Source organism: Camelus ferus, chromosome 14 (genome assembly GCF_009834535.1).
Source record: "Camelus ferus isolate YT-003-E chromosome 14, BCGSAC_Cfer_1.0, whole genome shotgun sequence".
In the NCBI taxonomy this organism is placed as follows: domain Eukaryota; kingdom Metazoa; phylum Chordata; class Mammalia; order Artiodactyla; family Camelidae; genus Camelus; species Camelus ferus.
This window is the reverse complement of record NC_045709.1, coordinates 40464172-40477215: the sequence shown is the minus strand read 5'-3', so window position 1 is coordinate 40477215 and position 13044 is coordinate 40464172. Positions and strand designations below refer to the sequence as shown.

The 13044-nt window shown below is 37.4% G+C and overlaps 1 long non-coding RNA gene across 5 annotated transcripts in view; it reads right to left on the bottom strand.

The window, feature by feature from the left end:
* LOC106730574 overlaps nucleotides 1-13044 on the bottom strand; it is a 290488-nt gene that overhangs the window by 60849 nt on the left and 216595 nt on the right. For all 5 annotated transcript variants that reach the window (XR_004325910.1, XR_001367033.2, XR_004325909.1 and 2 more), the window contains one exon: nucleotides 9234-9308. This is a non-coding gene — a long non-coding RNA (uncharacterized LOC106730574). The remainder of the gene's footprint in view (nucleotides 1-9233; nucleotides 9309-13044) is intronic.

Below are 13044 nucleotides of genomic sequence, written 5' to 3'. Positions count from 1 at the left end.
ACCAACAGCCAGTGAGAGAACGAGCCCTCGAGTCCGACTGACAGGAACTCCTGCCAAAATCACATAAGCCACCTTGGAAGGGGATCTTTCCGCACTTTACCTCTGAGGTGCCTGCAGCCCTGTCTTCACTGCAGCCAAGAACCCAGCTAAGCTATACACAGGTATCTCGTGCACAGAAACCATTAAATCATAAGTGTGTTTTTAATTTTGGGCTAATACATTTTAGGGCGGCTGGTATGCAGCAGTAGGGAGCTAACAAAGTACGGTAAGTGATTTCCCATAGACACCAGCCTGGCCAACCATCTACAGGCAACAGACACTTTTAGGTTATCTCAGTAAGTCAATAAAACCTCTTATCCCAGCAAGTTAAAACAAGTGATGTGCCGCAACAAAAGTTTACTGAGAAGGAGGCGGCTTAGATCAAATTAGCATCATAAAATAGTTTTGCAACCAAATGAAGGATGGGTCCAGATACTATCAGGAAAAAATGTGAAAGACTTTGAAATGGACCCAAAAAATGGTGACTTTAATCAAAAACTACACATGTTGAGAGCTGGAGTCAGGCCAGTGGCCTGGTTTTGAACAACATTTGAGCCATGAATGGTTTTTATATTTTTAAAAGGTTGTAAAACAAAACAGACCAAACCAAGATGAATAAGTGACAGGGACTGCATGTGGCCCACAAAGCCTAAAATATGTGCTATCTAGTCCCTTACAGAAAAGGTTTGCCAACCCCTGTTGTAAACAACGTTCTTCCAGGTTCTGAATCTAAGGAGTCTGCCCCTTTCTCGGTCTTCTGAGCTATTTTGGAATCCTGTACATTGTGGATGACGGATAGCACTGCAAATGACTCTTGTCTTTTAACATGCAAAGTAATCCTACCTGATGGAGAGACATTTTATTTCTCCTCCCTAACTCCACCTCCCTTATGCAAAAGAGTTGATTTTGCTTCCATCTGTAAAGTCATTTCATGGCCTGTGTATCTCTCCTGAGTTATCTTTTGAACTGGTTGTTAACCTCTAACTGGTTACCTCATAAATTCATGAGTTACATAAAATCTTTGACATCTGTTCATTTACATTTTTTATGAGAGTCAGGATTTGGCCTTTTTATAAATATATATTTTAACAATGGGAAAAGAAAAAGATGATAAATCAGAGACGATCAAAGCTGTCTCTGAGACTTACACATGCCCCAATGTGTCATTCAACACCGGGGGGCTCTGTGTGCTTCTAGTTGATGAAGTTTAGCACCTCTGCAAGTATTTATGGGCGTCAGAGACTAAGCAGGCAGCGAACCCCTCTACTGACCCTAAGAATGCCCTGAATGCTAAGAGATGAAGACCAAACCAACCAAGTCCTGTGACACACGGCCACATCACTCCTACTAGATAGTCACCCATGAGGGACTAGATGAACGGAAAACCTCATCCAGTAGAAATAATCACATCAAACCAGTGTAAGAGGTCAAATCTTATACCTGCGTGTATCAGCAATGCCCCCCCACCTCCCGCCGGTGGTTCTTTTCAAGTCTACCCAGAGGGCCAACATTGGCGCCTTCTCCTTCTTAAAAGGCCTCCTCTCTCCCGTCTCTCCTCCTGTAATTGCCTTTTTAGACTAAATATGACTTCCTCCCTCTGATGTTTTACTTTCCTTCCTGCTTCTCCAAGCACTCTTTTTCCTCCCTTCAAACTGTTAGGCAAAAATCCTCTCCACTAGTTCTTTTTTAATTGACTCTGATGGTCCACTAGAACCAATTCAGCAAATAACTGTTTATCTTTGCTCAACAGCGAAAAAGGTTTAATCCTGAAACTCTAAGTGAGATATTGATACTTGGCTTTTTGGGGATGGTGGTAGTAAGAAATTTAAATTCTAAAAGATGGAAGAAGTTTGTTTTTCCTACTAGAAGGGTCTGAATTAACTTATCCTGCTCCAAAAAAAGTAATGGCAATGAATTTGGGGAAAACAAGGTGGATTAAGAAGGTTTTATGGAGATAAAATATTCATAAATTGGCATTTTACAGAATATAGAGGATGAAACATAAGATTTGGTATGGGAGGTGGTTAGAGAGATTGTGATGCGACTTTCCTCAATGTGGAGACCAATGATAGTTGTAAAAGTCATTACAGAAAAATTTCAAGATAGTGATTAGGCCTTGGCAAATGAGTGGTATAAAAAGTAATTCCCATCTGTACAACAGATAAATCATATTTGGGTTTGGGTATTTGTCTTTTTTTTTTTTTTTTTTTTTTTTTTTTACCTAATTCTAGAGTAGGAACTTTTCCATGACCTCATAGAACTTTTCTATTATTTTGTTCCTGGATCTGAAGAAGTAAAACGACAAAAATTATATGTTAATATACTTACTATGTTTGTAATGCAATTGTGGGATATTCCCTATTTTTAAAAAGCTTCTCCATATAGCAAAGTATGATAATGATCTTCTTTTAATCTCTGAGGACTGTAATATCATTAATCTTTATCAACTGAGTTTATGGATAATGCACCTCTGCAAGATCAGTCAGCAACTGAAGATTTTTATCAGCACAAAATAACATGTGGGATGGAATAGGTCATATTTCATTTACTTTATCAGACTAAGTTCATATCACTACTGTGATTCAGATATTGAAAAAAGACAAGACCTCATGATTTCTGCATAATTTTACTCTATACGTGGGTTTTGTTTTTGGATTTTTTTTTGTTTGTTTTGCTTTCCATCCAGCCATAAAAGGGTGTTCACAGTCCAAAATTTTCCAATACCTCCAAAAATAAGTTACTTAAAAAAATTCAAGCCTGTTTAAAAGCCCGATTCTATCTAGTTTAATGTGTAAATTTGTTTCAGTCTTTATTTTTCCATTTCCCCTCATTATTTTGTACAAAATACAACTTCATTTGTAAGAGAGAGGTATTATATTTTTGAAAAGGGGATTGTAGCCTGACCCTTGGCAAATCTGTGGAAATCAGCACTCAGTCAAATGAGTAACATGAATCCTGGTTTCAGGACTTGCTTTAGGCAAAATATGTCATATAGGCAATCTCTTCTCACCTCCCCAGAGACCAGGGTGAGAATCTGACAGGGTAGAAACCAGAAAACACATTACCCTCAAACTGAAATATTGTTTAGGACCCAGACATTTCCCATTCACCTTAAGAAAACTAAGACCCACACACCGCATGACAGTTAATTCCTTTCAAATAAATTTGTTTTTGTACAGCTCCAGTGGTGAACAGAAGATTAATCTTCAAGTAAAATACCAAGAAAAAGCATAAGCATGTTTTTTCCTACCTGTCCTAATGAATTAAACATTCCCTTTTGAGGTAAAACAAAGGCTTAGCCGCTTCGGACTGTCCTAGAGCTAAAATAGTGATGTACACTCAAATTTTTTTTTCATGGAACTGATTTATTACCGTCCTTCAGCACAACCAAGAGCCCACTCCAAACTAAATCATTTCACTACTGTCAAAACTAGAATTTACCAAACAGTATTTAAAATGCAAAACAATATTCAAAATGAATCCTTAATGAGTTATTATACTTGTTTTTTTAACAGAAACTTTGTCTGCTGAAGCAAACTACTAAGGTTCTCATAGGGGTGTGACATACAATTAATCATAAAGGTTTTTTTCTGGGAAAATAAATCTATGTAGTTTTTTAAAATCATAGTATTGGGAGTCCTTTCATCAGATGCCACGGTAATTAAAATTTAAATTTATAAGTAGAACACACAAATCTTTTAGATACCATATACCAAATCTGTCTACTTCACATGTAGCTACACAGGTCAGTGCCTTCTAAATTTTTATGCTGGCAAATTTTCACTAACCGTGCTGAACTTCCTCTCCTGTGCAAGATAATTTTTTACACTCCAGGGACAGCGACTATTGTGTAGCAGAGGAATCCCTTACTTCCAGATCAAACTTATATTAAGCAGGAGGTTTAAATCATCTGCAATTATTTAATGTGGTCTGACATTATCAAAATGGTTTAAGGAACATATTTTAATTCTATATTTTGTCTCCTTTTTAAGAACAAATTCTTCTGGTTGCTTAGGCAAATTAAAATGTTGCCTAACTTACTTAAGAAATGATCATTTGTTAGGGATAAGATTTCTAAATACAAACATTTTGAGATGACAGAATTTGTAGACATTTGAGAGAGTGGTTGGGAGACTAGAAAAAGCATGAAGTTTGATTTGAGGACACATTTTTCAAATTTGAGCTCTGTCATCACTAACAACTAATCACCCTGAGCCTCAATGTTCTCTTCTGTAAAATGGGCCAATAATACAGACTTTGCAGATTTGACAGGCTTGACATAGCTGGTCATGTAAAGAAACAAGCACATGCTGTTCAATGAATAACAATTGCCTTTTTTTTTCCCCTAGTAAATATACCATGAAAGTTTGACAAGAAATTACTTAGATCCACGTGCTTTTATTTAAGAGAAAGATTTCTTCTGGTTTCTGACTTAAATTCTTGGGAATACAGTAACTTATTAATAGGGGTGGGAACATTTCAGCTTTGTTTGCTTCATCATTTTTATTTAGACAAACTCTAATTACAAAATTCTGATGCATTCAAGTCCAGTCATCTTGCATTGCCTGACACTGGCCAGCAAGGCCTGGGACAAATCCACTCACCAGATAAATAATTCTGAGCAAACGAACCTGGCTGTGAGTTAACAGTCATCAATTACTGTGATAGCAAAAGCTAGAATTATGAGCTCCCCTCTCATAAATCTCTACAATTATTGGTAGGAGAAAAATCAAACAACCCTATGACTTGACATATCAGAATCAATATAAAAAACCACATATCCCCAACTTCTTCAACATAAACAATCACTTTAAGATTAGTTGAGTTCTAAGTAGAGAGGCATGGTGGGTTGGCAGAAAAATAATGGAGCCAAAAAGCCAAAGATTGGGTTTTCAACCCATCCTCCAGCTACCAGAGTCTAGCTATATCACTTAGAATCTTTAATTTGCAATTTCTTTATACAATACCAACAACCACCTACCCTGTCTTACACGGTTGATAAAGCAAGAAAGTATTTTTAAAATTCCAGAGTGCTAAACAGAAATGTAAAGCAGTTGATTTCAGTGAACTCAATATGAAAACACACTACAAAGAATATGTGCATCTATTTTCATTCTAGAAGAGAGAACAATACAATACTTGGCCTACATGGCCCAAATACTAGAAAGAACTGTATTTTGCCAAAAAGACAAATCTGCATAGGAATGAAATGAATAGCTCCCTGTATGCACTGCCTAGCAGATTTATGCCTTAGAGTAAACATGTTTAAATACAATGAAAGTAAGAATAAAAGCAAAATAAACCTGTTTATAAAAGAGGGTAAGATTTCTTATCAGAATAAGTAAGTACAAAAGGAGCCAAGAAACTACAACAAATTTTGCCTTTTGCCAAGGACTGACTGGTTACCAGCACATCAAGATTTCATCCTTGAAGAGTACTCACCACTATTTGCCTCGCCAGCAGTATCTAGGATTTAGCTACACAGATCTAGGTAGGATAATCCAGACAATTTTGCTAGCAGCAAAAACAAAGATTTGCTGCTGACAAAAAAGAAGAAAAAAAGAGAAAAAAAAAAAGGAAACTTGTGGGGTAAACTCTGGGAGGGAATGCAGAGTCCCATGCGATCACCACATGGAGTCAGGGCATGTCACTCTCCAGGCACATTAACGTAGTCTCCAACAAGGAAGCTCCACCGAACTTCTTATTGGGGTTTCATAACTTAGATAAGAATGATGAAATCATGGGCCATGTGCTTGAACTCAGTCTCTAGCCCCTCTCTGCTTCCTGGAGTTCATAGAGGTCAGGCTACCTCAAAGTACCCAACCCTTTAATCACCCACTTGGTCTTGGGAAACCAGACCCCATCGTGAAGCTATCTAGGGACCCACCATGAGTCACCCTATTAGCATAACAAAGATACTCCTAGCACTCAGGAAATTCCAAGGGTTTTTGCAGCTCTGCGCCAGGAACCTCAGACAAAAGACCAGCTATTCCTTCTTTATCTATGCACTTTATTGATATATCACAAGTATTTGATCATGTTACGGAGGTTTCCCATATGAACCAATCAAGGTCACAGAAGGAAAACAGCATATTGAAATTACGGTAATTTTATTTTAACAAAAGGACTATTTATTAAGGTGAGGTTTAGTTATCAAGGAACCTCAAAGGTAAACCTGGATTATTCCAAGGTAGAAGGGACAAGGGATGTAAGCATTGACCAGAACTCAGAGGGAGAGAGTCATGTAGAAAAGCCAACTTTAGTGACATCCCCCCCAACCCCACGCTGGGACACAATTAGCTAGAAGCAATACTTCAGAGAAGGAAACAGGAACTAAATATTCTGACCTCACTCTCTGCTCACTCCATGATCTCCTCCTGATCCCAGTAGACCCCAGAGAACATCCTTTGATGGAATTCACACAGGCCAGCCTCGTGGGGCACAGAGCAGGGTGAAGAATGATCAGGAAGAGCAAATACAATATACCCAGAACACCACGAAGAATGGGTGTTGAGTTTTATATAAAGCTATCTCAACGTCCATGGGACAATCATCTTTTGGGTTCACATTTGGTCTGTTAATATGGTAAAAAGCTGCCTAAAATTGAACCATTCTTAGATAGTCTAGAAAGAAGCTTACTTGGTGATGATGTATTGTTTTTCATGTGCTATTGGATACTATTAGCTAACTTTAAGGATTTTTGCATCAATATGTGTAAAAAAAGATGGCTTTGCATTTTTCTTATTGTTTCTGATACCTTCTATTTGCATAAATGAAGACTCATTAAAGTGTTTCCCAAATGTGAATACAAACAATACCAAACAAAAAGGTGGAAACCCTAGTCTCTACCTTTAGCAATATGAAGAACTAAATTTTGAAAGTTTTTCAAACTCAGGCTTTCCTACCCCTGGGAAAGGAAAAACCATTCACTTTATGGGAAATGGTGAAGGGACAGAGAGATTCCATAGGGATTGTGGCTTCTTAGAATCATCTCTTTACACTTACGGGATTAGAGCAGGTAGCCCTTGGGCCCACGTTGGGGTCAATAAACACTTCCCTTAATTTCACCCTGTAGTTTTCCCAAACCCCGTGTTAGAAGGACTGATTGTTCTGATAAATAGGAAGCTGCATCATGTAGGAGTTGCTCAGGTTTCAATTAACTAATGTGTAAAAAGCTATCATCACAGCCTCTGGTACAGTTCAAGTACTAGTTACCTCCCTTCTCTTACAGAAGGATTTCAATGGTTAAGTCTAGGAAGGGAAATTCAGGTAGTCTATAGCTTTGGTCATTCTGGCCTCTCTGTGTATGTGTATATGCTTAACCTATTCTGATAATTCAGATCTTAACAAAATGCATGTAAACAAACACAGACACAGACATACACAGACACACACACACAGTCTACTCCATCTGCCTACTGATACTATTAGGACCATCTTGTTCTTTTTTTCCCCTCTTTTAAGACATGTCTTAAATTGGTAGAATTAATGACTGGCCTATTCCTCTCCTTCTGAAAATGACTATCTCTAATTTTTAGCCCATTGCTAAAAATATGCAGATGATATTTAAGTACTTAATTTTCCAAATGGAGCTAAGACAAATTCAAGTGTAGAGTTCACTGACAAACCAGGGTGATTTTATGTTCCTCTCCCCAACCCCAAATTTTAATTGGATAGGTCAGATGTCTCTAATACGAACCGTTTGACATTTTACAAGTCTGTTCTTACAAATCAGTAGAAGACATTTCTCAGTTGTTCTACTGACTATAAAGTCGATATTTCAATATAGGAGTACATATTCCAAAATCTCTTTTATATTATTTTAGAGGCATTAAATTTAAAAAAAATAAACTTGGTCAGAAACAATCAAGACCATTCAGTAAGTAAACGGACAATGACATGTTTTGATGTAAAACTAGTTAACATAGTTCAGACTGTTTCTCACTTAAAACCACTGCCATGTACACTTCATTCTTTGTCAATGTATTTGCCCACCCTTTACTTTGGTGTATTGTTAGGAATGTTAAAAAATACAGCGAGCTTATAGATCAACATTGACTCTCCTAAATGTTCTAAGACTCTTCCTCCAAAAGACATGCACTCATTGCAAAAGCCCGTGCTTATAATTTACTATTGTTCAAATGCCGAACTATATACTCTTGGTGTTAGTCAAACACTATGGGAATATATAATGGTAAAGATAAACCAAGCATTTCTAACCAGTCACTTTCAACTGAGATCAATACAGTGTAATGATGATTTAAGATGCTTCTGCGTTTAACCTAAGTAATTTTCCCTTCTCTCCTCTGAGATTGTAAATCTGACTAATTGCTTCACGGTCTCCAGGACTGCTTCTCCTTGCTCAGGGTAATTGCTGTGTCTGGATTCTCCTACACCCCACGTAATTTTATGGAGGACTGACCTACTGATCTCATTATACTTCCACCTCTGATACATCAGGCCTCATGCTGTTATTTACCTGCTTCAGGACACTTGATAAATTAAACCTAGGTAAATTTACCCGTTTAAGGCACAAATATCACAATTTAATACGGATTAAATTAAGCCAATAGGCATTTTCCTCCTCCTACCGTGGAATATACATTAGTTGACTTCAGTTTGACCACTGAAACACCACTGCCAAAGGAGAAGTAATAAGGCTACTTGTGAAATGGATGCATTGGGGGGAAAAAAGCATTACGGAATAATTTTTTAAGTAGAGAAGTGTAAGTATTCTACCATGGCTTAATCAGCTCCTAACTATAAAAGTGAAATGCAGAGCAGATTAAAAAAAAAAAAAAAAAAAACCACGAGGATCAGAGTAATAAGGAATGATTGCTACACAGAGCTGACATCCAACTGTAAAGCTAGTTATTTTGATAAGCGCAAAAAAAAAAAAAAAAAAAAAACTGTTTTAACTTCAGCCCCAATAAAGAGAGTTTCTTTTTCACTTCATCCAGATTATTTCAGTCCCATTAAGAAAACCAGTCCAATCTATGAACTTCTCTGTTGCTTTGCTCCTGTGCTCACAGCTGGAGGCAGGGATAAGCCACAAGCTTTTCTTTAAGAGCACCTCACTTTTTTAAAGTCCGTTAGGGTTACAGTCCCCTATGAAGATTTGATCTTTTGACTGTTTTCTCTGAGGAAAGTCCTTTGAGCAAATTCATTTGCTCCGATGCTGAGGCTTCACTCACCTGGAACAGTCCAAGAACAGAAGTCCTCATCTTTCTTACTTTATCTTTGGAACGTCTCTCTGCAGGACACACTCCCTGGAATATGGAGTGGGAAAGGTTTAAGTCAGCGCGGAGATATGAATGTTAACAAAAGCACAGCCTTTTCCTGGGGAAAATTACTTCTTCAATCAATGCTTTAGGACATAGCATAGACATTTCAGTTTTTTTCTACAAACAATTCTTAGATGCAAACAGAAGTGGACATTTCTGTCTTGGGTTCGTGACACTTGACAGAAAAATAAACGACTGACTTCTGGAGGATTTTCAGAAATATAAAAAAAAATCTATCAGAAACAGAGCTTACAGTAGGGAGGTTCCTTGATGGATATAAAACCAGACAATAAAGCACTTTGTGTGTATTTTAATTATCTATTACTGAGTAACAGATCACCCCCAAATGTAGTAAGTCAAAGTAATAGAATGTATGGTTCTCATGATTTTGGTGGGTCGGGAATTTGGGGGGTGACTCAGCTGAGTGGTCTGCCTCTGCCTCTCTCAGGGGTAAAGAAATCTAAAGAGCTTGACTGGGGCCTGAGAATTCTCTTTGGAAGTGGCTGACCCACAGAGCTGTCAGCACAAGGCCAGCTCTCACATAGTTGTTGGCAAAAATCCCTTTCTGGTTCTTGACAGGTTCTTCAGTTCTTTGCCACATGGACCACTCCACAGGTCTGCTTTCATGTCCTTGTGACACGGCAGCTGGTTTCCCCCAGAGTGAGTAATCCACGAAAGAGAGCAGAGAGAAGATCACGGTGCCTTCTCTCATGGAAGTCACACACCATCAACTTCCACCATCTTCTGTGTGTTAGAAATAAAATACTAAGCCCAATCCAGGTTCAAGGGAGTGGAGTAAAAAGGAAGATTTTTTTTTTTTAATTAGACAGATGTTAAAACTACCGTAGTGCCCTTCTTACCTACTAATATTTTTGGCAGGTGAAACAGTATTGTGCTGGTGGGGCACAGATTTGAAGATGGCTTCTGGGATCACACCTCTAGCTCTTCATGCCTTTGTGTAATCCTCTTCCCCAAGTGTGGGCAGAAAATGTGATTTGCTTCTACCCGATGGAATATAAGAAAGGTGACGGGATATACACGATGACGTAAGAATGTAGCCTCTGTCTTGCTGGGGTCCCTCTCTGTCCATTACTGGCCTCGAAGAAGCAAGCTGACCTGAATCCTACTTCTATAGAGAAATGAATTTTGCCATAATCCAAGTGACCTTGAAAGCTGACCTATCTCCAGTTGAGCCTGCAGATGAGAATACAGCCTTGCAGAGGACCCAGCTAAGCCATCCCTGAACTTCCGCCCAAAGATACTTTGGAAAAATGCGCATTGCTTTAACCACTAAGTCAGTGGCAATTTGTTATTTGTTACACAAAACTAATTGAGTACTGAAGCCTGGAAACCAAATTTTTTTTAGTGTAGCAAAAGTCACTTCACATCATACCTCAGAGCCTCATTTTCCTCATCTGCTTAAAAAAAAAAAAAGTGGGGGGAGTGGTTTTAGTAAAATCAAAGACACTCCAACCATTTTATGTCATGAAACATTACATGAGAGGCCAACAGGCAAGAGAGCTAAAATAAAATACTCTTATTAAGTAGGGGAAGGGTCTTAAAATATCTACCCTTCCAATCTATAACCCAAATACACAATATACCTTCCCTTACATGTGCTAATAATAATAATATAGCCACTCCTGCTTCCTTTTGATTAATGTTTGCATGGTATATATCTTCCCATTCCTTTAATTTCAGTCTACCTATCTCATTATATTTGAAGTGAATTTCTTATAGACAGAATGTAGTCTGATAATTTTTATTCACTCTGTCAAACTCTGCTTTTTTAATGTGTATTTAGATCATTCATATTTAATGAAATTATTGATATTTTAGGGTTTAAGTCTTCCATTTTATTTTAATTTTTGTTTTGTTTATTTTCTCTTTTCTTTTTCCTGTCTTCCTATGGCTTATCTGAACATATTCTTGAATTCCACTTTGATTTAGCTATAGTGTTTTTGAATATACCTGCTATATTCTTTTTAATAGCTGCATAATATTCCATTGTGTGGCTGCACCATAATTTATTTAATCAGTTCTTGGTTTATTCCTTCTTCACAGACATAGCCTCTTTGAATTGATCTGACATCTGTAACGCCAGATCTTTCTCAACTATGATATCCACTATATTAAAGAATGTTTTTTCTAAACTAGTATTTACAGTTTATTTTTACCAATAAGACTGGTGACATTATTAAAAAGTTACAACCTCCTTGGGTCTCATTTTCTCATGTGCAACATAATGTGTACAAATACACTTGTATTTCCTCAGGCCACACTGACTGTAAAATAAAAATAAAACCATATTAATAGAATACAGGTTGTTTTGCCTCTGACAACAGCCTTATTATGGGACTTCTGAAATACTCCCCACTCATAATTTTCTCCATGGCCCTGGACATGCCTCTTGTGTCCTGTGAAAACAACCCTTTCTGCAACAATGTGGCAAGAACTATTTTTATCTTGTTTTTAGCTCTAGTTTCCTGAATTGATGTGGCAGATATATCTGATGCTCATTGGGCCATTTGAAGGAGTCTTAATACTGCCAGTGCAATTTCTCCAAAAGAGATTTTTCTGTGCAATGTTATCACACTTTGTTGGAGATTTTTTGGTATTAGAAATAGAATTACTATGTTCTGGTTGAGGAATTGGTTTTATGTTTTTAAGGATGTATATAGAGTACAAAATTCACTGGACATTTTTTTTGTTACCCTGCGAATGTTAAAAGTATAGACCTCAATTGGCTTATGATTCACTAATTAATCAATTTAACTATCATAGTTTCTACATCTTAAACTATGTGTTGCATGGTCACAATTAAAATGTCCATACCATTGTTTTTACTCAGTTTAGCAGGTGTATGAGTCATTCAGAATCAGATACATAATTGGTCATATCCATCAATTAGTCAGCAATCATCAGCTAAGATTTTTAGAAAGTATTGACTCATTCATTTAGCACTGGATTCAGTGGTCCTGCATTACAGTTTGACTATATCATCAAAAAGCAGCAGATGCATTATTACATTTCCTTTAAATTGGTGAGAAGGTCAGTATTCAAACCATTAAATAAGGTGTTAACGCCCTAATTCAAAATTCTTCAGCTTTAGGGCATTGAAATGATTCTTCTAACAGTGTAAAAAGATTTTTTTCCAGGTAATTTTCTATTCCATTACCATACGTGATGCACAAGAGTATAGCTACACATCAAGTCGACTTCTGGGCTGATAGGTTTTTTACTGAGTATTTATAGAGCATATTATCCCACGTTGTAAGGCTCAGCGCATCATGCAGATCTTTTCAAATTTATTATTATGACTTCCTTGCAAGAGGCACAACCATTTCAACGATGAGAAAACCTGAGAAAATGTTGACCTTCTGACCTAGAGAATCGGCACTGAAATGCAGCCTCTTAACCAAGAAGCCCCTCATGCCATTTCCCATCCAGCCTTGTCAGGTTGTCTTCTCTGCTACAGTCCAAGAGAGCAAGGAGTGCCCCCATACACTTGCATTTTACTTCTACTTGTATTTACATAATGCCTGGCAGGAAGAAATGGCAGCTTTGTAGTAACGTATATAGATATTTATTGGTTTAAAAACAGTCATTCAATTTGCAGGTGACATTTCTCTCTAGACATCATTCAGATCTTATAATGATTACAGGTTTCAGCTCCAGTCTGGAATCAGACAATCTGGTTTAAAATCCTGGCTTGGCCATT